The 26,049-nt window shown below is 35.2% G+C and overlaps 1 protein-coding gene and 1 long non-coding RNA gene across 3 annotated transcripts in view; one reads left to right on the top strand and one right to left on the bottom strand.

Annotated features, from left to right (window-relative positions):
- The window catches only part of LOC126758899 (uncharacterized), a 393,248-nt gene that overhangs the window by 100,840 nt on the left and 266,359 nt on the right, over positions 1-26,049 (bottom strand). The gene's annotated exons all lie outside the window — the stretch shown is intronic.
- LOC126758989 (uncharacterized) lies at positions 5,392-5,626 on the top strand. The gene is made up of 2 exons (XR_007666936.1): positions 5,392-5,509; positions 5,547-5,626. It is a non-coding gene; the product is annotated as an uncharacterized LOC126758989 (long non-coding RNA).

A 26,049-nucleotide genomic window follows, 5' to 3' on the forward strand; every position in this document is an offset into this window, starting at 1 on the left:
TGAAATCTCAAAAGGTTATATGTTAAGATTTTCGTTTATAAAAAATCATTAGATTATCAAATAAGCTCCATCAGGGAACTTATAAACCATTTGTATATGTATGATATTGTCAAATAAGCTCCATCAGGGAATTTAGAAACCATTTGTATATGTATGATTTATAAACAGCGGTCCGATCCCAAAAATCGGATCTTGTAGCGTTCATTTATTTTCAAATAAAAGGGTTTTCTATACAAGGACTAAATTTGATCTGTCAGTTTTAATGTCAGCTATATGCTCTACTGGTCCGACATCTGGGGTTCAAACAAATAAAAAGCTTCTTGAGGAAAATGGGACGTGTACAAAACCTAAGACCGATAACTCAAAACCTAAGAGCCTGGTTCACGTCTACGCATGTATATACAGATAGACACACGGGTATGGCTATCTCGACTCAACTCCTCACTCTGTTCATTTATATATTATAAGTTCTCCAACGTTTCTCGTGTAAAAAAACAGGCTTTTTTCAGCATTTTTTTCTCATAAAAAAATTAAATATCTAATATATAAAATTCTCGTGTCACGGTGTACGTTATTGAACTCCTCTGAAACCGCTCGACCGATTTTCGTGAATCTTAGCGTGCATATCGGCTAGGGTGGAGAATCGGACAACATCTATTTTTCATCCTCTAAATGTTAAGGGAGGATGGGGGTCTTATTATCAAAATTAAGAACAAATTAAAAAAATATCTTGTTCCTCAAATTTTGTAGGAAATTGAATGCTCTACACGAAAAGGTTTTTTTTTCAATTTTTGTTTGTTTTCCAAGACTTTCAATAAAAGACCCAAATTTGTCAAAGATTTGAACAGTTAAAGATATTAAAGTCCATTTATTTTATTCCGGCTATTCAAAAGAAAAAATTATTGAAAATTATTCAGTGAAAAAAAATTGTTTTTCACATAAAAGTGATCAATTACAGATTGAAATTTCTTAATTTACTGCTCTACGAAAATGGTCGCGCTAATATGATTTTTTCCGTTTGCCATCAACGTATAAGCGTTTAAGACACATTCGACTCGTCAAACATTCGATGACATACATGTGGAATTATGGAACGTCAATCAGCAAATCGTCACGATGTCACAGCACGACTTTTCAAACAACAGCTATGTTTGATACTTTTTTTTTTTAAGCAACTCTATATGTATATACAGCTGTTAGATGCACGGGTATATTCTGTTCGTAGCATAGAAAAGTTACTCACGCACACATTCTTCTATGATATTTATAAGGTTCTCTGATGCAGAGAAAGATACAGTATTATCCAAAATGGTGAAAAAATATGGTTCATGGACCTTGCGGACACCACAATCCCTCTTCGGTTTGTATGTCTGGCAATAAATGCACGAAACATTATCCAGAGTGCTTTTTTTCGGAAACTCAAACTTTAAATGATTGATATACACTATTAGGCGACACACACCACCTCTTCGTGGCTCACCAGACGACAATGGCAGAACATTCAGCATTCAATTTAGAAGAATGAATATTGAAGTTGACAACACATGGATCGTATCATATCATATCATATCAAAACTTATATCAATGATATTGATAGATCAGTTTGGTGTAATCGATAAAAATACGTTTGTAATTACGTCCCAAAGGAAGCAACATGGCTTTATTGGTCTTGAACGAACGGTCGAACGTGAACTGAAATAAAGCGACTTTTATGATATTTTTACAAAAACGTTTTCAACTTTGTGCGATCTCATAGTTCAGCAGTTAATTTTGTATTTCAACCCAGAGAATACAGTACATCCAGTGGAAACACCGCCAGCAACAAAATTAACATTGACGAGTTTTTCCTCAACTTGTCGTCAGTCAAAGACCTGTGTAAACCTTGGATACTATTCGAAATATTTCATTGAATTATACCTTGCATCGTCAAAGAAATTTTTGCGAGAAAAACGCGTTTAAAGAGATTAACATCCAGGTATTTATCAACGCATTAGAAAATTTAACAATCCAATAAACGACAATTGTTTCTACCTTAGGATTGCTATGGATTAACTTGAAAATTTAGGTCAATATTTATTCGTAGAATTTAATAAGTACTAAAAAAAAATCCAAATTTTTGAAGTAAGCCAGCAATTACAATTTTGGGACATAAAAGTCATGGAATGAAAATAATTCACACTTTTCAATTTAGCTAAAACATTTAGACAAAAATAAAATAATTAATGCTTTCAAATTTACTCATCTAAAAAAATGTGTAAATGGATATCCGGTGGGATTCGATATCAACTTCCATATATCACACTATCAGTTCAATGAAAGATGAACTCATCACGAAATTTTTCGGACATTTTCAGCAAATAAAAAAATTAAATTAACGTTATTAAAAAATACCGATGTTGTTTACTTATCGGGTGATTTAAAGTCAAATTCCATTGCGGGAGACTTGCGCTCATTTTAAAAAAAAAAACGATACAATCTTGCAATGATCGAATCCGGTTCTTTCATTTGGAATTTCTAAGTGCTTTGGAGAGGCTTGGGATGACACCGCATTATGTGCGGCTCAAAGTTGGATCGGTCGTTATTATGTTTCGCAATCTTCAAGCACCGAAACTGTGTAATGCAACCCGACTGATTGTAACGTATCATCTTATAGAATGGGGCAGAATGCTTGACTCTACGAATTCCTCTGAGCTCCAATGATTTGCCATTTCAATTCAAACCTTTACAGTTTTCAAAGAGTTCTACAATTTTCCATATCAGTTCCAACGCATTCCGTTTCAAGTGAAAATTGCATTTGAGATGAGAATCAATAGGACACAAGGATAGCCGCTAGAAGTGTGTGGCATAAATTTGGAAATGATATGTTTTTAACAAGGACGGATAAACGTGGCGTGCTCACGAGTTGGAAAACGAAACAGAAACCAAAAATATTGTTTATCAAGCTTCGTTAAAATTAAAAATATTTGGAATAATCGAAAATAAAAGATTTTCAACACAATATAAATGCAACTTTCTTTTCATTTTCACATAATTTCAGGCAGGACAACGGCTGCCGGGTCAGCTAGTTTTATTAGAATTTTTTATATTTATAAACATACACTATTAAAAAAGAATTTCTGAAATTCTTTGAAAAAATATTTTAACACCGGAAAAGAAAATGTGCTCGCGTTGGCAGGATAACGCCTTACAGGATCATCGGAAGTGAAAAATAGGTGTTTTAGTTAAAATCTTTACTTAGAACTTGGACGAAGGCAAAAAACCTGAAAATTGGACTTTTGGCAGACATTTTTACAAAAACATTACAATTTCAAGAAATTTTTTCAAATAGTTGTAATCGAAAAAAAGTCCTTCGTCCAGGTATTTAAGAATTGTTTCTCAAAGACCTGTGTAAATTTGGATACTATCCGAAAATTTCATAACGACTTCAACAACACATTTTCGAGAAAAAACGCGTTTAAAGACGGCGCACTTAGCCTATCTAGCCTCGAGTGCACAAGTTCTCAAGGCTGTTTCTCAAAAACTATTGCTCGGACAACTTGAAAATTTAGGCCAATATTATAGAGGTTTTTAGAATTTAATAAGAAAATAAAAAAATCCATTTTTTGAAACCCGTTAACCCAAGGAACCCCTTAAAAACCCTGTTTAGGAAATAAAAGTAATCAATAAACCATAATTCAATAAAAATTAAGAAAAAAACAAAATAATTAATGCTTTTGATTTACTATTTTACTCATTTTGGGAATGTGTAAAGTTTCCAAGTTCTGAATAACTCTCCATATATCACACTGCATTTCTCTTGAATGAAGATATTTTTATAATTTTTTCCCTTCCTTTCAGTAAATTAAAAAAAAAAATTAAATTAACGATATTAAAAAAATCTTTATTTATACCATAAACTCCCATAGCAAGAATAATATTTGTAGAAAAATTATATACAAATTTATTTGCAACTTTAATTTCCACTTTAAAATCAAATATATTTTATTCGTTCCCCTGAGAAAACACTGCTTTTACTATCAGCTTGCAGCATCTATGCAGATGTGTGCCACATGTAAGTGGGAAGCATCATATGTTGCTATTGAGTAGCTGTTGAGTCCACATAAATGTTGGAGAATTTACGATAATTTTCTTCGAGTTCTTTCAATTTCCATTTCTCGCTTTCTTTTCGCCCCAGTTCGCTGCACGACGATATTGGCTTCTAATCGAGTCAATCAGCTGTGGCGAAAGCAATAAAAGTGCAATTGCATAGAAAAAGCGATGCTGTACAAAGCTAATAGAATATAACGGAGCAATGCAACGAGTGAGCGAAGGATGGAGGGGCGATATCGTTAGTTTTAAGAAAGAGCAAAGAAAATCACTTGTGTGTTATACAAATTCAAGTTAAAGTTGCAGTAAAAGAGTGTTTACTTTTTTTGGGTTGCATTAATGATTATCGATAATACGAAATAATCGATTATTTTTAATGAGCTACAGTTGCACATTATAAGTAGGGTGTACTGCAGTTATTATATTTTAAATTCTTCAATACTTCAGTTCTCTTTTAGTTTTCTATGCTGCGCTACAATTTCTCTTTTTGAAATATACGATTTCCGAAACCGAAAATTCTTTTTCAAATTTTCGTTCGAAAATTCATTCCCTAATTTTTGTTAGAAAATTCTAGAACGCCGCAGTATTACCATTGCAGTTATGTAATCCAAACTAGCGCACAGCGGTGAACTTTTGATTGGAAGGCTTTGAGGACTTCATGCTGCGTCGGCAATAACAACGACCGTGAAAAGTGACAACTGCAGTTGCTTTGCCACAACGTCAACTAGCCGCAACAATATGTGGAAATCCTTTACACAATTCCGTGCGCTGCAAAGCAACTCTGTTGCTGCTGACCCACACAAAAGCACAATACAAACTTTGAAATATGGATGCTTTGGCGCATCTGTATTTTGTATATGCGGTAACATAAGGTGGAGTATTACATTAGCACTCTAGGTCTTCTGATGTTGACTCGCATTGTTAGCGCAAATTCTATTTCAATCTTAAACATATTCTTTAAACAATTTTGTTGAAAATACCTAGATATACAGGGTTTGTTCGGAAAGTAATAGAACTGATTTTCTTCGAGCACCTGGAGAGTCAGGACAAAGTATTTTTCGGGTTTGACAAGACATCGCAGCTGATTGGCCGGCTGACACCGCCTTTCTTTTGAATAGCTACCTAACCAAGGCCGGAATTCCAACGCTTCCGCAGCCACCCTACATCCCAGATGTGTCCCCCGGACTTTTTTTGTGTTTCCTTGCCTGAAAAGGCCGATGAAAGGGCATCCAAAAACGACTCCACCACTGTCAAACTCGTCGACACACAAAAAAAGACAAGTATTTTTTAAATATTTTTATTTGTCTGAAATGTAAGTTGAATCTTCAGATTCAACTACATACATATGTACATATAAAATTGTAATATAAGATATGCCGGGTCGTTGATGCTGAGGAATGTCAAGTCAGCACAACGGCTTCAGGTAAATTTAGCAAGTAAGATTTTTATAAAGGTTTCAGGTAAATTTAGGAAATAAGATTTTTGTAAAGAATAAAATGATGATTAATAAACTGGACGGCAAGCCGCTCAGTACGGTAAACCGGAGTTTTATTATATCGTAATTGGCGCAGTCGAACGGAACGATTCCATATTCTCTCTCAGCTTCGCTCAGCTAGCAAAGAAATAAAAGCTAAATAAAAGCTAAATAAATTATTATTAAACAAAAGTACCATTATTAAAAGAAAAGTGACAAAGATACAGCTAATCATATAAATCCCAAAGCAGAACAAAATAATACATTTGAGTTGGAAAATTATAGCAAAAGCAAAAACATAATTCAAAAAGTGAAAAAATTTGTGAAAAGTGCAAAACAAAAATTATTTTGAGAAAAAATAAAGAAAACTGTTGAAAACACTAAAACGGCAACAGCGGAGACAGCAGAAGCAGCTTTAACAAAAAAAAAAAAAAAACAAACAGCAATATAAACAGCAGCAACAGCGGAGACAGCAGCAAGATCTTCAGCAAAAAAAAAAAAAAAAAAAAAAAACAACATCAACAGCAACAACAGCAGCAGCAGCTATAGTGCAGAAAAGTATTACAAGTGATGGAGCTGACCGGAAACGAAGGCGGCGACGAAAACCACGAGAAGGATGGTGAACGAAATTCAAGCTACTGACAGCGGCAAAGGGAAAGTGAAATATTTATGATCAACAGGGAGAAGAGAAGTTTCTAACAGCAACAACATTAACAAAAAGCAACAACAACAACATTAACAAAAGCAAGAGCAGCACCAACAGCAAGGTAAAATACTATTCAACTAATAATTTAGTAATTTAAGTAGTAGTTTTATTTGAAGCCAATACTTTCTTTGTAAAAAAAAAAAAAAAAAACAATACTTTCTTTGTAAAATGTTTCAATCAATTCAAAAACAATACCATTAGAAAAAGAAACGAACAAACGAGAAAAGAAAAACAAAAAGCAGCAGTAGATACAGAAGTTAATTTGTTAAAATTCCTTTAAAATATAAAATTGCGTACTTAGATTATGTGTGTAAAGTTATAGCACTATATATATGAAATATAAAAGCTACTTTTAAGGGAAATTATGGATTTTTTGTTTGAACCTCTACCTGAAACAAATTTTCAAATGAATACGGAAGAGTTACGTTTATGGCAACGAAATGCCATATTCGAGTGTGAATGTGATAATTTCATTAATAGACGGATAGAAGCTGGTCGAACACACCTATTGCTTTTCGAACGAGAGGGTTAAGTGCAATTCGAAATCCTTAATGCTAATGGAAATAATCGCTATTTAAGTGAGCGAAGGTGGCAAAAGTGCTGACATCAATAAAAATTAATAAAATATTGTATGTATCTTAAATATTTATGAAATTTTTAATAAGACATCTCAATTGAAAAAAAAATTCCTTGGAATTGTATCTATGTAGCTCGAAATTTGTAGAACTTTACGGTAATTTTTAATAAACCATATGATTTGTTAATAGGAAATGATTCCTTTTTTTAAAAAACGTTAAAACCATTGATATCGAAAAAATGACAATAATTTTGAAAAATGGTAATCTTCCATTCTATATGAAAACTATGCAAGAGCAAGTTTATTCATTAGATATAAGAGAATTAAAGAACAAAAACCTTGATCATTTCAAATCAAATGAGAAAAAGGAAATCGAAAAATTATTAAAGCATTTCAATAAACTTGACAATAATTTTGAAAAATGGTGTGAATCTTCCATTCTATATGAAAACTATGCAAGAGCAAGTTTATTCATTAGATATAAGTGAAGTAAAGAACATCAACCTTGATCATTTAAAATCAAATGAGAAAAAGGAAATCGAAAAAATTATTAAAGAATTTCAATAAACTTATCTAATTAGAAAAAGTCACAGTAGATATAGCTCACCTATTCTAAAAATACAGAAAAAGATAGATAATTCAGGAATACAAAAATTCAGGCTAGTGGTTGATTATAGGAGGTTAAACCAATTGACTGTAGACGATAAGTATCCTCTACCGAATATCGAAGGAATCTTAGATAAATTGGGCAAAGCACAGTACTTTAGCACCATAGATCTAGCAAAAGGTTACCATCAGATTTTAATGGCAGAAAGGGACATCCAGAAAACAGCTTTTGTCACTCCGGCAGGACTATATGAATACGTCCGAATGCCTTTCGGGTTGAAAAATGCCCCAGCTACTTTTCAGAGATTTATGAATGACATATTGAGGGAATATATAAATAAAATATGTGTCGTATATTTAGATGACATATTAATTTTTTCAACTTCATTAGAAGAGCACATAAACTCATTAAAAAAAATTTTTTTGAAACTACAAGAGAATAAATTAAAAATACAGGCAGATAAATGCAGTTTTCTTCAAAGAGAAACTACATTCCTAGGACACATTTTAACAAAAGAAGGCATCAAGCCTAATACTGATAAAATTATAGCAATTCAAAAGCTACCAATACCAAAAACTGAGAAACAGTTAAAAGGATTTTTAGGAGCAACAGGATATTATCGAAAATTCATAAAAGATTATTCTAAAATAGCTTACCCCATGATAAAATATTTGAAAAAGGGCAATAAAATAAACTCTAAAGATCCACAATATATTGAAAGCTTTGAAAATTTAAAAGCACTCATTTCATCTCACCCAACTCTCAAATTCCCAGAGTACGACAAAGAATTCAGTATCACAACTGATGCTAGTGACTATGCTATTGGAGCAGTGCTTTCACAGCAAGGCCAACCAGTATGCTATATTTCAAGAACTCTAAACAATCATGAGCAAAAATATTCAACGACAGACAAAGAATTTTTAGCGGTAATTTTCTCTATTACATATTTTCGACCATATATATATGGCAATAAATTTAAAATAATAACCGATCACTGTCCGATCAAATATCTTGTTAATAAATATAAAGGAAAAGAATTTTCTCAACGCCATCAGAGATGGTTATTGAAATTGCAAGAATACAACTTTGAAATAGAATATTTAAATGGAAAAAATAATGTTGTAGCTGATTTCTTGAGTCGAATTGAAAACTCACCAAAAATAAAAGAAGGTAACGACAATGAATCAAACTTAGAATTGTCGGAAACAATTCATTCAGCAGATGAAGAACTGTTTGAACACTTTCCAATTAAAGAAGAAATTGTTAATAAATATAAAATTCAAATTATATTAACATATAGACACAAACAGCAAATGCAAAGACTCCATGGAAGAAAAATAATTGAAATAAACCCAATGGATGAAAAAGAAGAGAACAAGGAAACATTAAAAAAATATATAAAAGGAAACGGAATTGTAGGAATATTTTCAGAAGTATCTGAAGCAGATTACCATAAAATACAAAAACTACTTATTGAAATGTTTGCTCAAGATAGAAGTTTAAAATTTATAAAATGCACAAAAAGAGCATCAGAAATAGAAGAAGAAGAAGAACTACATAAGCAAATATCACTATACCATACAAAAGAATCTATGCATAGTGGCATAAATGAAACCTATAATACATTAAAAGATAAAATATATTTTCCAAAATTCAAAGAAGAAATACAATTGATAATAAATAATTGCCAAAAATGCCAACAAATCAAATACGATAGGAAACCCATTAAACCTAAATTTCACCTAACTGAAACTCCAACCAATAAAAATGAGATACTTCATGTAGATATATTTCATTTCAATAAGCAATCATTTGTAACAGTAATTGACAAATTAACAAAATTCGCAGCAGCTTACAGAATAACAGACAGAAACTGGAGAGCTAAAAAGACAATAATTATGGAACATTTTGCGAAATTCGGTAAACCTAAAAAAATTATTATGGATAATGAGTTTAGAGCAGAACAATTAATACAATATTTAAATGCCGAAAATGTAGAAGTCCATCACACAAAACCAAATAGCCATACAGGAAATGCAGACATTGAGAGACTGCACTCAACCTTGTTGGAAAAACTAACAGGAATTGAGGACTCTAGTCTTTCAACAGAAATGAGGATACAAATTGTTATATGCAACTATAACGATAGGTACCACTCAACTATCAAATGTTCTCCAAGGGACGCCAAAGAAAACATTTGTCCATCCATATTACAAGATAGAATAAATACAGTAAAACAGAAAACAATAGCCAAATTAAATCAAAACAGAGAAGAATATATAGAAAACAGACAAACAGGACCAATTAAAAACTACAAAAGAGTACGGCATAAGGATCAACCATATTTCAGAATATTTCCCTTACAAAACGTCCATCCGGCAAATATAAAAAGACCAATGAAATTAGCAAACATAGAAAATCCAAATGAGGATGATGACGATTCATTCAGTCTAAGGGCATTTAATGGAGATAATAACATTTAATTTTTTTTTTTTAACTACATATATATACATGATTTTTTTACCCCAGTGGGTAAGGGGTCTTTCTAGAATATACCCATGGTAAGAGATGCCTGTCGTAAGAGGCGACTAAAATCCAATTTAAGTTTTTTTAAATCAAAACCTAAAACGGTTATACATTTTTACTTTTACAGATGACGATAATAATTATTTTTTTAACAATAATCATATCATTGGTGACAGCACTTTTGCAAATTACACCAATAATAGAAGATGCGGGGTATACAATTATACAAACAGCGGACATAGAAATAGTTAACGAAATAAGTACAGTTATACATACTATAAATCCGAACAAGATAGCAGACATAGTTGATCAGGTTAAAGAAAATATTGAAAAACTAAATATTGAAAATAAAGAAATTTTGTTTGATGAAATAAAAAATATAAAAGCAAAAATCACATCAATAACACCGAATATCAAAAAGAGAAATAAAAGAGGCTTGATAAATATAGGAGGAATAGCATATAAATGGATGTTTGGAGTCATGGATGATGATGACAGACAAGACATTTTGAACCATTTAAAAATTATTGAAGAAAATGGCCATAATGCCATTGTAAATTTAAATAAACAAATAGTAATTAATGAACATTTAAATAGATCACTAAACTTATTAAAAGGAACTATAGAATCAGATAGGAAACAAATAATAGAAACTTTAAATATAATAAACAAAGAGGAAAATAGAATTGAAAGTAAAATTTTGTATAATGATGAAATGAATAAACTAAAATTCATAGAAAGTAAAGTTCAAGAAATACAAAATAATATAGCGGCGGCTAAATACAATATGGTACATCCAAGTATGTTAACTAGGGAAGAAATTGAAAAATACGAGATTGATTTTTACAAACTAAAATTATCAAAAGTAGGAGTAGTAGTATACAGAAACGATACAATAATATTTGCAATTCAGATACCAAGAACATTTTTTCAAACTAAGATTCAATTAATAACCCCAATGCCAAATAGAAATAAATTACAAATTATTGAAAAAGAAAAATTCGTTATAAAAATTGGCGAAAACTATTTTGATTATGTAGAAAATAAAGCATTTAAAAATCTAAAATTGAGTAAAAGCTGCATATTTTCAAATACTTGCGAATTTAAATATAATAACAAAACATCAATACAAGAAATAAGCGATGACACAATATTAATAAGAAATGCAAAAAATGATGTAATAAAACAAAACTGCGATGACAGAAAAATTGTATTAAAAAATAACTATATAATCAAATTTGTAAATTGTAAAATGGAAATTTTAAAACAAGAATTTAAAAATAATAAAACAGAATATATTCATACAATTATATACCCTGCCGAAAAATTAAACCAAAGTTACACACCAAAATTAACATTCAATGATATTGCAATAAAAAATATAGAAAACATAAAAGAAATTGCAGAATTAAAATACCATAAAAATGTATCATATGGTATTAATATATCATTGATAATCATTGTAATGGTAGTAGTAGCAATCCTAGTAATAATATTAAAGAAAAAAACAACAAAAATAAAAATTGTAAATACAAGAACTCAGGAGAGTTCAAACAGTAACGCTGGGGGAGTTGCGTCGTCAAACGACTCCACCACTGTCAAACTCGTCGACACACAAAAAAAGACAAGTATTTTTTAAATATTTTTATTTGTCTGAAATGTAAGTTGAATCTTCAGATTCAACTACATACATATGTACATATATAAGATATGCCGGGACGTTGATGCTGAGGAATGTCAAGTCAGCACAACGGCTTCTGTATGTGTCCGTGCCACTGTGTTGATGTGTGTGTGTGTGTGTGCCTGAACGTTCCCAATAGCGAGCGAGCAAATAAGTGAGACAAACAAATAGATATGCTAAACCGCATAAATATGTAAACAAACGTTTTGGTCTATTTTGTTAACTCAACACACACAAACACACATACTGCATCGATGGTGTGCTAAATATTTGCGCGTGTATGTGTGTAGTGCATTGCGCTTAGAGCACAAATTCAAGGGTCGGGATAAAGCTAATACTGCTTAGCTAAAGTTAACATCTTACATTATAAGTGAAAGGAGTTAAGGTCTTTGGTTGAATTCATTGAAGAAGTCGGAGCAATGCTAGTAAATGTTTGCTCATTGGCACACAACATTGTATGAAATCGGGGCTTTCAGTGAGAAAAATGCTTTCTAGAGTAAATCCTCGATTTTTTAAAGATACAACCAATGATATTTAGACCTACTAACTTCCCGGTCAGTCGCTTATCTGTTCACACACCGTTGAGAGAGATAAAAAGAGAAGAAGTCGCTTGAAGAGAGGGGTGGTGAGTTTTTGGAGGTATCAAAACTTGAGGGCAGAATTGTTGGAAGAGTTTAATGTCGGAAACTTTCTAGGAACTCCAGGCTCAGGCTTCCTGCTCATTGCAGTTGTTTCTAAAAGGAAGTAGATCACTGCGCAACCCCTACCAAGTGGTGATTATGAACTCCGATAATAGCGGACAAGTTCAGCCCTGAGCTTGCTCACCGTACGCTGGAGACTAGTGATGGGATGTCTCGACTTCTTAATTCTGCCATCCAGCTACTTCATGATTAGGCTGGTTTGGGTGTTTGACCACAGCGGAAATATAGGAAACTGCAAAACTGATGAGTTTGCTATGGCAGGTAGTCCAACTAACTGCAGAATGGGAACGGGCCGGAGCTCAAGTGGCTGCTTACGATTCATTACTGGATGCTTGTGTATCAGTCGAGGTCAACAGTCGCTAGTCAGATACAGCAACTATACCATTGCAATATGTTTTCATGCTATGACAAATTTTGAGAAGCTTAGTGAGTTCCGCGCCCTCGACAAAGTTCACTTTTCATTACATGTAAGAGTTCTAACTGAACTCTGCCGGGTTTGATGTACAAGTATAAACTGCTTGGAAAAGGATGGGATCTCACACTTTTAGATATTCGGTGAAATAGTGGAAGACTATGAGCGGATTTGTGATATGTTTAAGGCGATTTGATGAGAGTTAAAATCCAACTTTAACAGCATTTATCACAAAGGATTATATTCATCAGCCTAAGTGCTGCCAAGTGCCAAACACAATCTTAGATTTACACCCCGAACTTGATATATTGCGTTTGTCACATCCAAAAGGAAACGTCAGAGACCCAGATACCCTATATACATAAATGATCAGCACAATGAGATTATTAGATTTAGTCATGTCTAGTTTTTGAGATATACTAGATCTGATTTTCTCTCACCAAGAAGCTGCTCATTTGTTGGAACCGCCGATATCAGACAACTATAGTATACGGCAGACATATGAGATGAACTATCGCAATCAACTGCTTGTATTGAAAACTTTTTTATTTGACGAAATATCTTGAAGAAATTTGGCACAAGTTATTGTTGAAGGCAACGATGTAATCTTTGAGGAAATTGCTCAGGTCAACCTACTAAAACATACTTGTGTAACTGAAATACAACTGATTCGGCGCTGTTCGCTAGGACTAACTTATGGAATGACTTGGCGCATTCTACGAGATCTTAAATAGAAAGTGCATATAATACAGCTTGAGCAAAAACTGACCGCTCGACCTTTCCAAGCAACATCGATTCGCCCTATAGGCTCTCGAAAAAATCAAAAAAGATCAGACGTTGTGAAGCCAAAGTTTGTTCAGCCGTGAGGCCCTTTTCAGCCTCAATGCGTATACAAACAAGCCAAATTGCTGCATTTGGGACGAAGAGCAATCTGACAACATTTAAGAGCTGCCAATTCATCCAGAAAAAACAACACCAAGCGTCTTTATAACCGACTATTTGAAGACTGAAATTGAAGCTCGCGATGTCGAGGAGCAGAACATCAGGCGTGTCATTCGCCAGTTACCAGTCAAAAGGCTCGAACCAGTCATCGATAATGGGACTCAAATGATGGACCAACTGAGACGTAGCCGCCACCAACATTTGAAAGAAATAATGTTCAAAAAATAAATGCCAAAGAGTGTGCTTTCGAATAATAATAAATATTCTGCATTAGATTTGAATTTTCTATGATTTTTCTTTAAAAAAGTGAAAATCGAAATGGTTATAAAAATAATCAAAACTGTCTTCTGACGATATGTTTTGTGATTACAAATTAGCAACAGCAAATAACACTGTGCATATGCAAAAAGAAATAATTTTATATTTATTTTGGAATAAATTGAATTGTCTTTGTTGCATTTAACAGCGTTTCTTTGCTTTCGGGAGTACAATAAGGGCACTTACGGCGAAATAATCCCGCAATCATCTGCTCAAATGTCTGCATACAAATGAGTGCACACAAAATAAATGTAGAAAATAAAATGAAATAGAATAAATACATGAAATGGAAGCGGATGAAAAGTCAAACGCAACAAAGCAACAAACGAGATATACACTTGACTCGGGTTCAACAATGTTGGCGACACCAAACGCGCTTGTTGTTCTTGCATTGATGAGCTGTAAGCAACAGACAACAAATTTATCCTGTAGTCTTGGGCTAAATCCAATTGGACTGTCCAAATCGCTTGCAACGAATTTTGCGCTTTTGTCAAAACATCAAAAAATCAAAAAAACCCAAAAAAAGCAACAAGAACAACAATATGTTGCTATTGTTGCAGCAATGAGCGAACAACGCAAATGAATGAGGGAGCAACTTTTTGCAGTGTTTACTTGTGTGGCACACTCGTGCATATTTTATTTCATTTTCCATTTTTGTTGAGCTTTCGCTTTTGTCAAAGGGAAAGTTACTGATCCTTGTTATATGGCTGCCGGTTGCGTTGTGCGCGCTGCTGATGCGATGTTGATGATGTTTGCGAAATGGAATTTTCTGCCGGACACATGCATAAGTAACGCAATTGCACAATGGTCGAGCCACTGCACGTCGGTGGGAGAGACATTAGGTGAGGGGTGTGGTGAGCGCGGGGGCGGAAAACAAGCAATTTAGTTGCAACAGACAAAGCACAGACAGCGCTGAGGACGTGTGCGCGCGTGTGTGTGCCTGTCAGTTGCATGTGCTGCCGGCAGCCGGGCGTGCGCCAACCTTACTTCCTCCGCTCTGCTTATCTGCGCATTTGCTTGTGCTCTTTTTTGCCGCTTATTCGTCTATGTGCCGAACGAATTGCATTTGTTGCATGGCGTAATGCCGAAACGACTTTAAGTGGCATTTAAAAGGCATATAGAAGCAAATATAAATGTCGCACACACACATACACACATACATATGGACTTTGAAAGGTGGATATGCAGATATGCGGCTACATAAGCGCAAATCACGTCAGACATGTCGCCGCATGCCAGCAGAGCTTAAGTTTTGGCTGCAGCAGACGCGGCCACACCCACTTAAGCAGGCAGCTCGTAATGTCGCCGGCATTTGGTGCTACCTTTTTCCTTGCGCCAGCGGCAACAACAGGAAGCAGCAACAATACACACACACACACACACATAGCATCACTCGCACACACATGCCTCACGCATACACTTGCGGTCGCAAACACATCTGTGTGCATGTGTGTGTGTCTACTTGGCCGTGTCTGCTAAAAAGTAAAAGTGTCTGTCTGCTGCCGCGACGACACGTTTTATTGATTTTTCTTGTTACGCTGCGCTGCACCCACCAAAAGATTTGCCGTCCACATTACACTGCCGCATGTGGCATAAGTATGCATGCCCATACACACACACACACGCGCGTTCGTGCAAACAACATCAAAACGCAGACATTTCTTTCTTTTCCACTTCAGTTGGCTGCTGGTTTTTGGTTTTGTTTTCGCTTTGCTTTGCACCCACTTAAAGTCCTCACCTCGTTTCATTCGCGGCAACAGCAATTTCCAGCACTTCCAGGTAAAATTGCAACTGTCGCTACTAACGGTGGATTTGCGCGCAGCATACAGTGGTGCACAAACTAATTTTGGGTGGCAAAAATTCGAATAACATTTTTGAAGAAATGCTTGAAATTTTTGATTTTATAGGGACTTTTCAAGGTCAAATTTGTTATGCCTGGTTTTCTGCGTTCTCTGAGAGAGAAAGAGAGTACCACATGACATTAACTGTAGATGTTTAGGGAAAGTCGGATTAAAATCTAGTAATCTATTTTTCAGGAACGTAAAAAAACAAAAAAAAAAATAATAAAAAATTTACCGTTTCCTTTTTCATTTTCCCTTTACATGAGACGCTATAGCTCGAAAGTGATACCTCATAAGAACCTTCTTAGTATTTCATAACTAGTTGGTTCTACCGTATTTCTATTAAACAAGAAAAGTATAATACCCTTCACAGCTCCACTTCTTATATCCTAAAAGGGTATAAAAAGGTCCTCATCTTGATTTTGATAGATCAGTTTATATGGCAGCTATATGCTATAGTAGACCGATCTGATAAATATGTTTGGAAATTAAAGCAATGTTTTGCATAAGAGTTTATGTCAAATTTCATGCAGATATCTGGTGAGAAAAAGTTTTCCATACAAGCACTTCATTTTGATCGAACAGTTTGTAAGGCAACTATACTCCAAAGTGGTCCGAAATCGGCGATTCTGACAACTGAGTAGCTGCTGTGGAAGTAAACGACGTGTGCAAAATTCCAGATCAATATCTCAAAAACCGAGGGTCTAATTTATCGAAATATACTCTATGCAGACTATAAAGCGCAGTAATGGTCTACTTGACCTGCCTTGACACACAAGGGTTAATAAAATGTCGATATTTGTAGAAAACAAAACTCAACTTTCTATTTGGCTTGTAATTTAACCATCATTACTCGCAAACTAAAACACTGTGCGCGCTGCGCTCTCTGCCAACTCCGCGCTCCATGCCCGTCAAGCCGTTGCCATGAGTGCCTTACTTGCACATATCGACACATGTTCCTGTCAGACTAAACGCTAACGACATCCCTGTTGTTGGCTCTTGCAAATTAGCAAGTGTGTTTCACTTTAAATTTCAGCAACACGCTTTTTGTCGAGCGCAAGATTACGTCCATATGTAGTCGCAGCAGCTGAGCGGATGAGCGCGCTGCAGTTTTTCTGTATGGAAATTTCGTGGCGTATACGGGGAGGCAGCAAATGCATGCAAACACTTGGCTCTTGCGCGCCTTATCCTTATCGCCGCTAGACTTCTTTGGGTTTTCCTCGCCTTTTTCGCTTTTTCTGTCTGAAATTCTTGCTTTTATGCATTTTTGTTTATTTTGTTTTCGGAATTTTTGATTTGCAAATTTATTTTTTCGTTCTTGTTTTTTTTTGCCTTTCTTGCTGTGATCCTTTGTCTGCTGCTCATAAATGTTGAATGTCCTTTGGTGTCCTTTTAAATGTTCTTCCTGCAGCATGTACATACATATATCAGTTTGCTTACTTTGTGATTTGATTTTTCCTTTTATGGTGTTTTGTTTTGTTTCCGCTTTCGTTTCGATTTTGTGCTTCGTTGTGGCGCATTTGCAACTTGAGTGGATATTTAGCATTATCTGCGTGCTTGTTTGTTGCTGCAATGTCTGGTTGCAGCAAGTATGTATATATGCGCGTAAGTATAAAGTGCATATGCTACGCAATTGGAGAGCTCCATTTTGTGTTTTTGAAAGAAATATTTGAGGTTTCACTTTAAGCTTTAAAAATTAGGAAATTTTTTATTCATCAATTCAATTCATCAAAGATATCAAAATTCGCGTATATACATAGTTAGTAGAAAATATATGAACGTCTGGAGGAGTTCAAAAGGGTGAGAGAAAAGTTTTTCGCCTGTGGGTACGCTTTAAAATGTACATATACATATCCACTCTATCGTCACCTGCAATGCAAAGCTAGGTATCACCGAAAGAATTGAAATTGATTTTCTTAATGCTTACGGTTCACTATATCATATTACATACATGTGGCATACAATTTTCAGCTTCCGGTATAAGATATAACCAATATATGGTCATTTTATAGCTAATCAATAACCTTTTCATAACCAATATATAACCTTCTTATAACCAATATATAACCATTTTATAACCAATAAATAACTTCTTATAACCAATATATAACCGTCATATAACCAATATATAACCTTCTCATAATCAATATATAACCATTTTATAACCAAAACTCAAATTATGTTACAATGTGAGTGGTTCCTATTATATCGTTTTACCCTCGCCCGTAAACTTTTGAAAAGTGATTTTTAAATCTTGTAAGTTAATTGCATTTAGGTAACGATATGTTACCAAGCAGCTCTTGAAAACGGAATATAATCTCTTGAATAATGATCCTGAATAGTCTATTTCGAGTTGAATATGGTACAGGTAATTGAAAGAACTACATAGCTACATATATATCCTAATAATAGTCCGTTCATATTCTGCTAGGCTTCCAAATTCAATTAGCTTTGAGTGATTTAATAAAATTTCATACCTTTCCGAAAAACAAGTAATTTTAGTAATTAAACGCGTATCCTTACAAATATTTTCCTGTTATTTTACCCTTAGCACCAATCAAGCTTACACATTTATCTCTTCAGCGCGTAATCTCAAATGCTTGAGCAACAAAAAAATCGCCTTCAAATCGAAACAAATGCTGTTGCTCTCCCTGCGCTGCAAAAGTTCGCGCCATAACATCGATACTTTCACTTCATTACAACGCACAACATCCGCAATTATCCACATTGATGCAACCACTTACCCTACTCAAAAAGCTCACCCGGTCGACAAGCAATCGCACTCGTACATATGTATATGTTATTACAGAGCAACAGCGTGGACCAGAGCGCACACTGAAATATACGAAACCCTACAATTTATTGTTGAGCGTTTGGAAAAGTTGCGTTGGGGCGCATTGACCCCTGAAAATGTTTGACAGCCAGACAAAAGAAATAAAGTCCAATAAATCTTGTTTGGTTACATTTTAAATGTGCTGACTTCACTGTTTATTCACTGGCAGTGCTGTCAGTGAATGCCTCGCCAACTCATCCCGCAGCGTCTTTTGCTTGCGCTGGTCATTTCGCATGTCGTTTTTTAGCCACCGAGAGGGTTCTGTCCGGATATATCTATGAACAAGTATGCATACATAGGGGAAAGTTAAATGGTTGTGTGTGGGCGAAAGGGCTCAACTTGGCGTAGCGAGAGTAAATAAATCTACAAACTCTTGACATCTCAAGCGGTATCAAGACAAAGTTTAACTAGTCGTCTTTCAACGCGTTAAGCGTAGGGTGGGTGGGGCGCTTGCAGTAGGCGCTGTAAGCGGACTGCTTACGGTGTTAAGTGTAGTCAATTGGCAGTAAAATAGGAACTGTCCGTTTTGGAAGGGTTTCTTTTGATAAGTTCGTGTTTTTTTTTTTGATTTTATGCCAGTGGGGGTGTGAGTTTAAATGGTGAGATGGACGTTTTGTGCTTTCACAGGTATGTGGCCAGTTGTTGGAGATATGCTTTCATTTCTTAGGCTCAAAAATCAGTTCGGCATTTGTTTTATTTAGTTTCACTAAAGTTGAATATACTATATACTCAGTCCTTTTTTTACGAGACCTCTTTTTACGCTATTTCACTTTAACGCGGTTATTTTTGCAGCGCAAATTCCTTTTTTTACGCGAATTTCTCACTTTACCGCGATTGCTTTTTTTCGTTTTTTGCTTGGCCTTAAACTTGCAGCAGAATTGGAAAATTATTTTGTGGCAAATGATACTGATGCCGAACGTGCACGAATTTTTCAAAAAGAATTGAGTCTCTGCGTGTTGAGATATAAAGAACTACATCGGAATTTATTGGGTCCAAAAAGAAGCATTCAAACAAAATTAACTGAATTTATGGTGCAAACTCAGTCGGAGATGCTAAGTCAATCAGAATATCAATCCATAGTTCTTACTATTGATTCTGATACAAATTCTAGTGATATCAGTGCTGGCCATCCAAATAAGCGGCTAAGAATAATTTAAACTACGGACAATGACAGTGATTAAACAGCATTCAACGGTTTTTTCAATAAATCTTCCTATTTTCTATTTTCTTCTCTTTTATATATGGTTTTTGTTTTGTATTTTTTATTTTGTTTTGAATGAATAAATCATAAGTCTGAAATTTGATAGTTATTGTATAATTTTTGAATATTTTTTTGCGTGTTGCGTGTATTTTTTGTTAACCATTTTACGCGGTTTTTTTTACGCGATTAGTGGCAGAACCAGAAATCGCGTAAAAAAAGGACTGAGTGTACTATTGAATTTTAAAGTAGTAATATCTTTTCTCATCAAACTGTTATTTTTACCAAAAGATACAGAATATATTTTTTATATACTTAAATAACAAGCTGACCAAAATATCATAAATAAATCAAGGTAACCTGCCTTTCGCTGCAAAATAAACATGACAACTCGTGATAAAGATTATAGTTCTTAGCAAGAAGAATTTCTGAAGAAGCGGAGAGTCATGGCGGGATTCACACATACAACTTTTCAACGAAGTCGACATTCCAAATTATGTCATCGCCCAACTGTGATTGCCTCAGCTTACAATTAGTTATATTAGGTTAAGTCATGGGTCTGCTTGGATAGAAATTCATCCTTTGTGTTAACCAAAAACTCCAAAAAGATAGATAACCAGATCCTCATTGATCGACGAATCGTTTTGTGCTTACAATAAACTTATTTGGGCGGTCAATATCGATTCCAGTAACTTTGCTGGCTTCGCCAAAGGTGTGTATACCGAGATATTTCCATCTCAGTGTAGAAAAAGCTGGACAATAGAGAAGGAAGTGACAAGATGATTGCGCCTCGCCTTCTTTTGACAAGAGTCAGTACTTCGGATGAGCTCTTACGGTTAACTCAGGGCCAAAAAGGATCTCACAGTCGCTTAGGTTTACGGTTTATTTTTTTGATGAAACAGAAACCGCTTGTTCTTTTATATTGTAATTGTCTTGTAGCGGTGATAGTTGCCATTAAAACGCCACAAAAGGAAAAGGGATTCTAAGCAGAAGCCTTTGAGAAGTTACATTTTCGACTTCTTGGAAGAATTTAACATCTTTTCTTTATGTATAAAAATTACGTGTCACGTTGTTTATCCGCGATGGACGAACCAACTTAGAAGATAGGATAGTAAAAACTATTCATAAATAAAAAAATGCTCTACTGCTCAATTAAATGGACTCTATATTAAGCTCTAAATAGCACAGAAAGGTTGGTAACCAGACATTGAGAAAGCAGCCTAAAATTCGCTATTTCTTTCAATGAACATATTTAAAATAAAACCTCAAGTACATACATTTCCTTGGATTCTTATACCCACAAAAACGTTTTCGCCTTTATTCCTAAAAAAAGGTTCACTGCATTGAATAGTTTATTATATGAATAATAGTATAAAGTGTATACCACAGCAACGCGGATCCACAATTTCATGCCGGATCCACTAGTATTTTATAAAAACTATTCAAGAAGCTAACGCAAAAATTGTTCAGGTTTTTTAATGGATTCAAACTTGTGGAGAGTTACACCTGGTGACTAAACTATTTCAAAACTTTTGGTGTTTAGTCTCTTTGCTCGTTTGACTCTCAAGTTGGTTTGATGACACAAATGCTTCACAAATTTCGTTCGTCTAGCATTATATGAATATGGAACCCAAACTTGTTGAAGACATTATCGATTTGAACAAACAAAAAATAACTTCAGCCTTCAAGGTTTTTTATCAAAAGGAAATGACTACCTATTTTCGAAATATAAGCCGTCTCAGAAACTGTTATATCTTTGGTATTATAACTTCATTGCATAATTTGGAAGTTAATACGGGCAATCAAACAAAGCCTCCAATATAAAATGTATATAAATGCAACAAACTCGATAACAATAATAAGCCAGCAGACCCTGCACCACACCACACCACACCATTATGCCGCCATGAGGCGAGCAGCGGTAAAAATGAATTTTATGACCGGAAAATATGCTGCCAGCATATCACGAAATTCGTGCGGGCAACCAGAAATGCCAACAGAACATATACGAATGGATCGGACCAACAAATGATTGCAGCAAAGAGCCCAATCGCAAAGAAAAAAAAACCAAGGGAATACAGAGCAAACGGCATGCAAAACAGCTGGAGTGGAGGTTGAAAGCCGTGCAAATGAGTGCAAAGGCACCGAGCGCACAACAATAAAATGCCGGGCACAACAACAACATGCAAACGAGCAACGAAATGACTCACAAATGTCAAACTGCTGGAAATTTATGACTTTTGCATTGCAGAAATAACTCCATTGCACATGCAAGTGTGTGTGCGTGTGTATGTGTGTTTGCTGTATACATCTTTATATGTGTGTTTATATTTGTGTTTGCGGCTTTTATAGCTTTATTTTTAACAACGCCGCGGCGAAAATCATCATCATGTCGCAGTTGCGATAAACACGGCCGCTGCCCTGCCGCTGCCGCTGCGAGGCAACAACCGCAGCCAACAACCGAAAAAATTACAATTTCATGTCACTTGTCAATAAGGTGCAAATGAAATGAAAATATTACCTCAGCACCCACCGCTCCTCCCGCGCACAACCTGCAGGATAGCAGCAGCTGCCGGCTCACCTTTTTTGCTAGCTTTTGCTGGCACCGGTGACATATTTCGTGTATGTGTCCATATTTAACTTGCTGCATTGCTGGCATGTGTGAATGTGTGTGTGTGCCTGCTTTTTGTTCATTTTCATTTTCACTTGTTCATTTGCTTGGTGACAGCAACAGTTTTCTGTGTTTATTTCCGACTTCCGTGTTGTGTCCGCTGCGCCATTCGACTCTGTTGTTTTTGTACTGCTCTTTTAAAAGAAGTCTCCGGCTGCTTTGTTGTTGCTGGCTTGTTTATTTGCTATTTATATCCGAATTTTTACGCATATTTCCTTTGGTCGTAGCGCAAATTTTTATAGACTGCCGACATTTTGTACCCAAACTTGGCGTTTATGAATATATTACACAAGTGCTCAGCGTGAAGTTGTTGTACAAAAACAACAAAATAACAATAACAGCACGTCAGACAAACCGGCAACGATATAATTTCGCCAGTGCGTGCAAATGAGAGCGTTGTGCGAGCCCTTGCGTCGACGCACTTTTTCAGCCGTGCGCTTGTGCGCCTAAAAGCAATCAACATTTTACGAGTTGTTGTAAAAATCGTCGTACATATGTCGTACGAGTTGCGGTTCGTTGATTCGTCACATAAATTTGCAAATTGTGGCAAATGCAATGCAAATTACAATATTCTAAAGCAGTAAAAGCTGTTCGCAGTGGTAGCGTTCATGCAAATTGCGCAACTATTTGGGGAAATGTTATGGTTTTACACGGGACTGCATTGGTTGTTGTCAAAAAGGGTTTATAACTTTTGCGGTTGAAAATATTTAGCATTTGTGTGCATGCATTATGGTTGTGCTTAAAAAATATTTTTTACAGTTTTCCCAAAACCGAAATACCAGATCGAAGATATCATGGCTGATGGCTGATTTTCTTGTTTGTAGCATAAAATGTTGGTCGCTATATTATTTATATAGCCTTACATATGTATATGCCGAAAAACTTTCATTCTAACTCGTTTTCGATTAAAACCTTAAAACTTTCACTTTAAAGCTTTGCGGAAAGCTTTTTACTGAGGAGCTTTTTTCTCTCAGCTTTTCAGCAGTTTACCATTGCAATCATATTCGGTATTCATGGGAGAAGCAAAATAAAAATTAATGTGTTTTTCGAATGGAGTTGCAATTTTATAACAAGATGTTGTTTTATTTCCGTATATACATATAAACTTTCACTCTAAATCGTTTTCTATTACAAATTCAAAGCTTTCTCATTTAAGCTTTGTGGAAAACTTTTTGCTGTAGAGCTTTTTCCTCTGAGGTTTTTAGCAGTTTACTATTGCCATCAAATTTGGTATTAATAGAAAAAGCAAAACCAAAAATAAACTGTTTTTCGAATGGAGTTGCCACATTTAACAACGTTAGAGCAAAATGTTGCTGCAGTTATGTTGTGTACATATTGCACCTAAAAAAAAACTTTCATTCTAACTCGTTTTGGATTACAAATTTGAAGCTTTCACATTAAAGCATGCCACAAAGCTTTTTATAAGAAGCTTAAACTAAGAGAGCTTAGTCCTTTTTTCATTCTAACTATATCTAAAAATAAACTTTCAGCCTAACTCGTTTACTATTACAAATGTGAAGTTTTCACATAAAAGCTTTGTGGAAAGCTTTGGAAAGCTGGAACTTTTCCTCTGATATTTTGAGCAATTTACTATCGCAATCAAATTCGGTACTAATCGGAGAAGTAGAAAAAAATAATCTGTTTTTCGTATGGAGTTGCCACATTTAACAAATTTTTAACAAAATGTTGCTTCACTTATGTATATTGTGTACATATAGCATATCTTAAAAAAGCTCGCATTCAAACTAATTTGCAATTACAAATTTGTAGCTTTCACATCAAAGCTTTGTGGAAAGCTTTTTGCTGGTTAGCTTTCTCCTTTGAGATTTTTAACAGTTCATTATTGCAATCAAATTTGGTATCAATTGGGGCAGCAAAAAAAAATTAGTCTGTTTTTCGAATGGAGTTGCCACATTTAACAACTTTAGCAGAATTGCCATCACTGACCGGTTTAGTCGAAGAGGCCGACTCTTTCTCTTTGGTTTCTGATTTAGGGATAATTGTTGGCTTCTTTAAAAAGAATTAACTTCGATAAATTGAACTGCCAAACATTGAATATTGTAAATGATAATTTACTACGTGCTCTCAAATATCTTACATTTGTAGCAGTTCCAGAAACTTCCCGTTACATAAGCCTTTCAAAGGCTACTTAATTATGCGTAGATGTGTAACTAGCGAAAAGGAAACGGTAATTCGCCAATTAACTTCAAAAGATGCTAATTTATTTATTTCAAGCACTTGCAGACGCCTCCCTCAAAATAGTAAATCTTTAAAGACACCTTCCATTAACACCAAAAAACACGACAATAACGTCAACAACAAACCGTATGCAATAAAGAAGACGAGAGAATTCGCAAGTAGCGCTGGCTTTGAAGTGAGCTTCACGCGAAGCTGTGCGTCGGCAAAAGCAGCGGCTGCCGGAAGAGTGAAAGGCGTGCAGCAACGGTACAGCGGACAACAGTGAGTACAGTAATTGATTAATGGAAAACAATTATATTCTTCGGTAGTGTTAAAGTGTACGAGAGCGACACGCTCACAAAGGCGCCGCGCTTGAAGAGGCAGTTTTTCAGCGCACAATGGCATCTATTCGAAAGAAAGACGGTGGAAGTAGCATAGCGCAGCAAGCAGTCGGTGGAAATTCAAAGTGAGTGAGTATTAAATTAAGAGAGTGACAGTGCTAGCGTCGTCGTTGAGCCATCGCCAGCCAAAGGAGCTGAATGTGGAACACGCAAAAGGTGAGCACTAAGCAATTAAGTCACTTACGCAAGCAACAAATCAAATTGGCGTGCGAATAAAGTCGAACTGGAGTAGGCAAGTAATGGAATTATATGAAATGGGTGCTGCCGGAATTTAGGTTATATATTCATAAAAATTTCGTGACGTAATAAATGTGTCTTAGAAAATGGTAATTAAATAAAAGTGAGTACATAAAATTGCGCTCGCATATATGAATACTTTAAACAATTTATAAATTTAGATTAGTTACAACCTTTTTCATAGCGAGAAGCTACTTCCAGGTTGCTTTGTATTTTAAATTACCTAAAGAAGTTCGAAGCAAGCTAAATCTTACTGCAGGACTTCACACAACATTTCAGTAGCTTAAAGCTATTGCCGTCTTCGTCAGTAGAGCCGCAAAATCCGTTTAAAACAGAACTTTTGTCTAAAGATATATACACATTGGTCTGATTATTCAACCGACAGCGAAAGCATTCTGCTAACTGCTCGGCAACTGCTGCCGACGCATACCGAAGTTGCGCTGCATTGCTTTTCGCGCGCCAAAGGGTGTGATATTTCACTACGCCTGTGCTTATGATCGTCCGTCCACTCATTTGCCGCGTCAATAGCAACACATTCTTGTTCTTTTCGCTTGAAAGGGTGTTGCTCAATTGCACTGCATTTACGGTGAATTGCCGCTGCGACAGCTAAAGGGTGTTGCTAGTGGCTGTTGGATGTTGGCTGCTGAAGCGGTGAATTGG

Source organism: Bactrocera neohumeralis, chromosome 2, assembly GCF_024586455.1.
Source record: "Bactrocera neohumeralis isolate Rockhampton chromosome 2, APGP_CSIRO_Bneo_wtdbg2-racon-allhic-juicebox.fasta_v2, whole genome shotgun sequence".
Lineage (NCBI taxonomy): Eukaryota > Metazoa > Arthropoda > Insecta > Diptera > Tephritidae > Bactrocera > Bactrocera neohumeralis.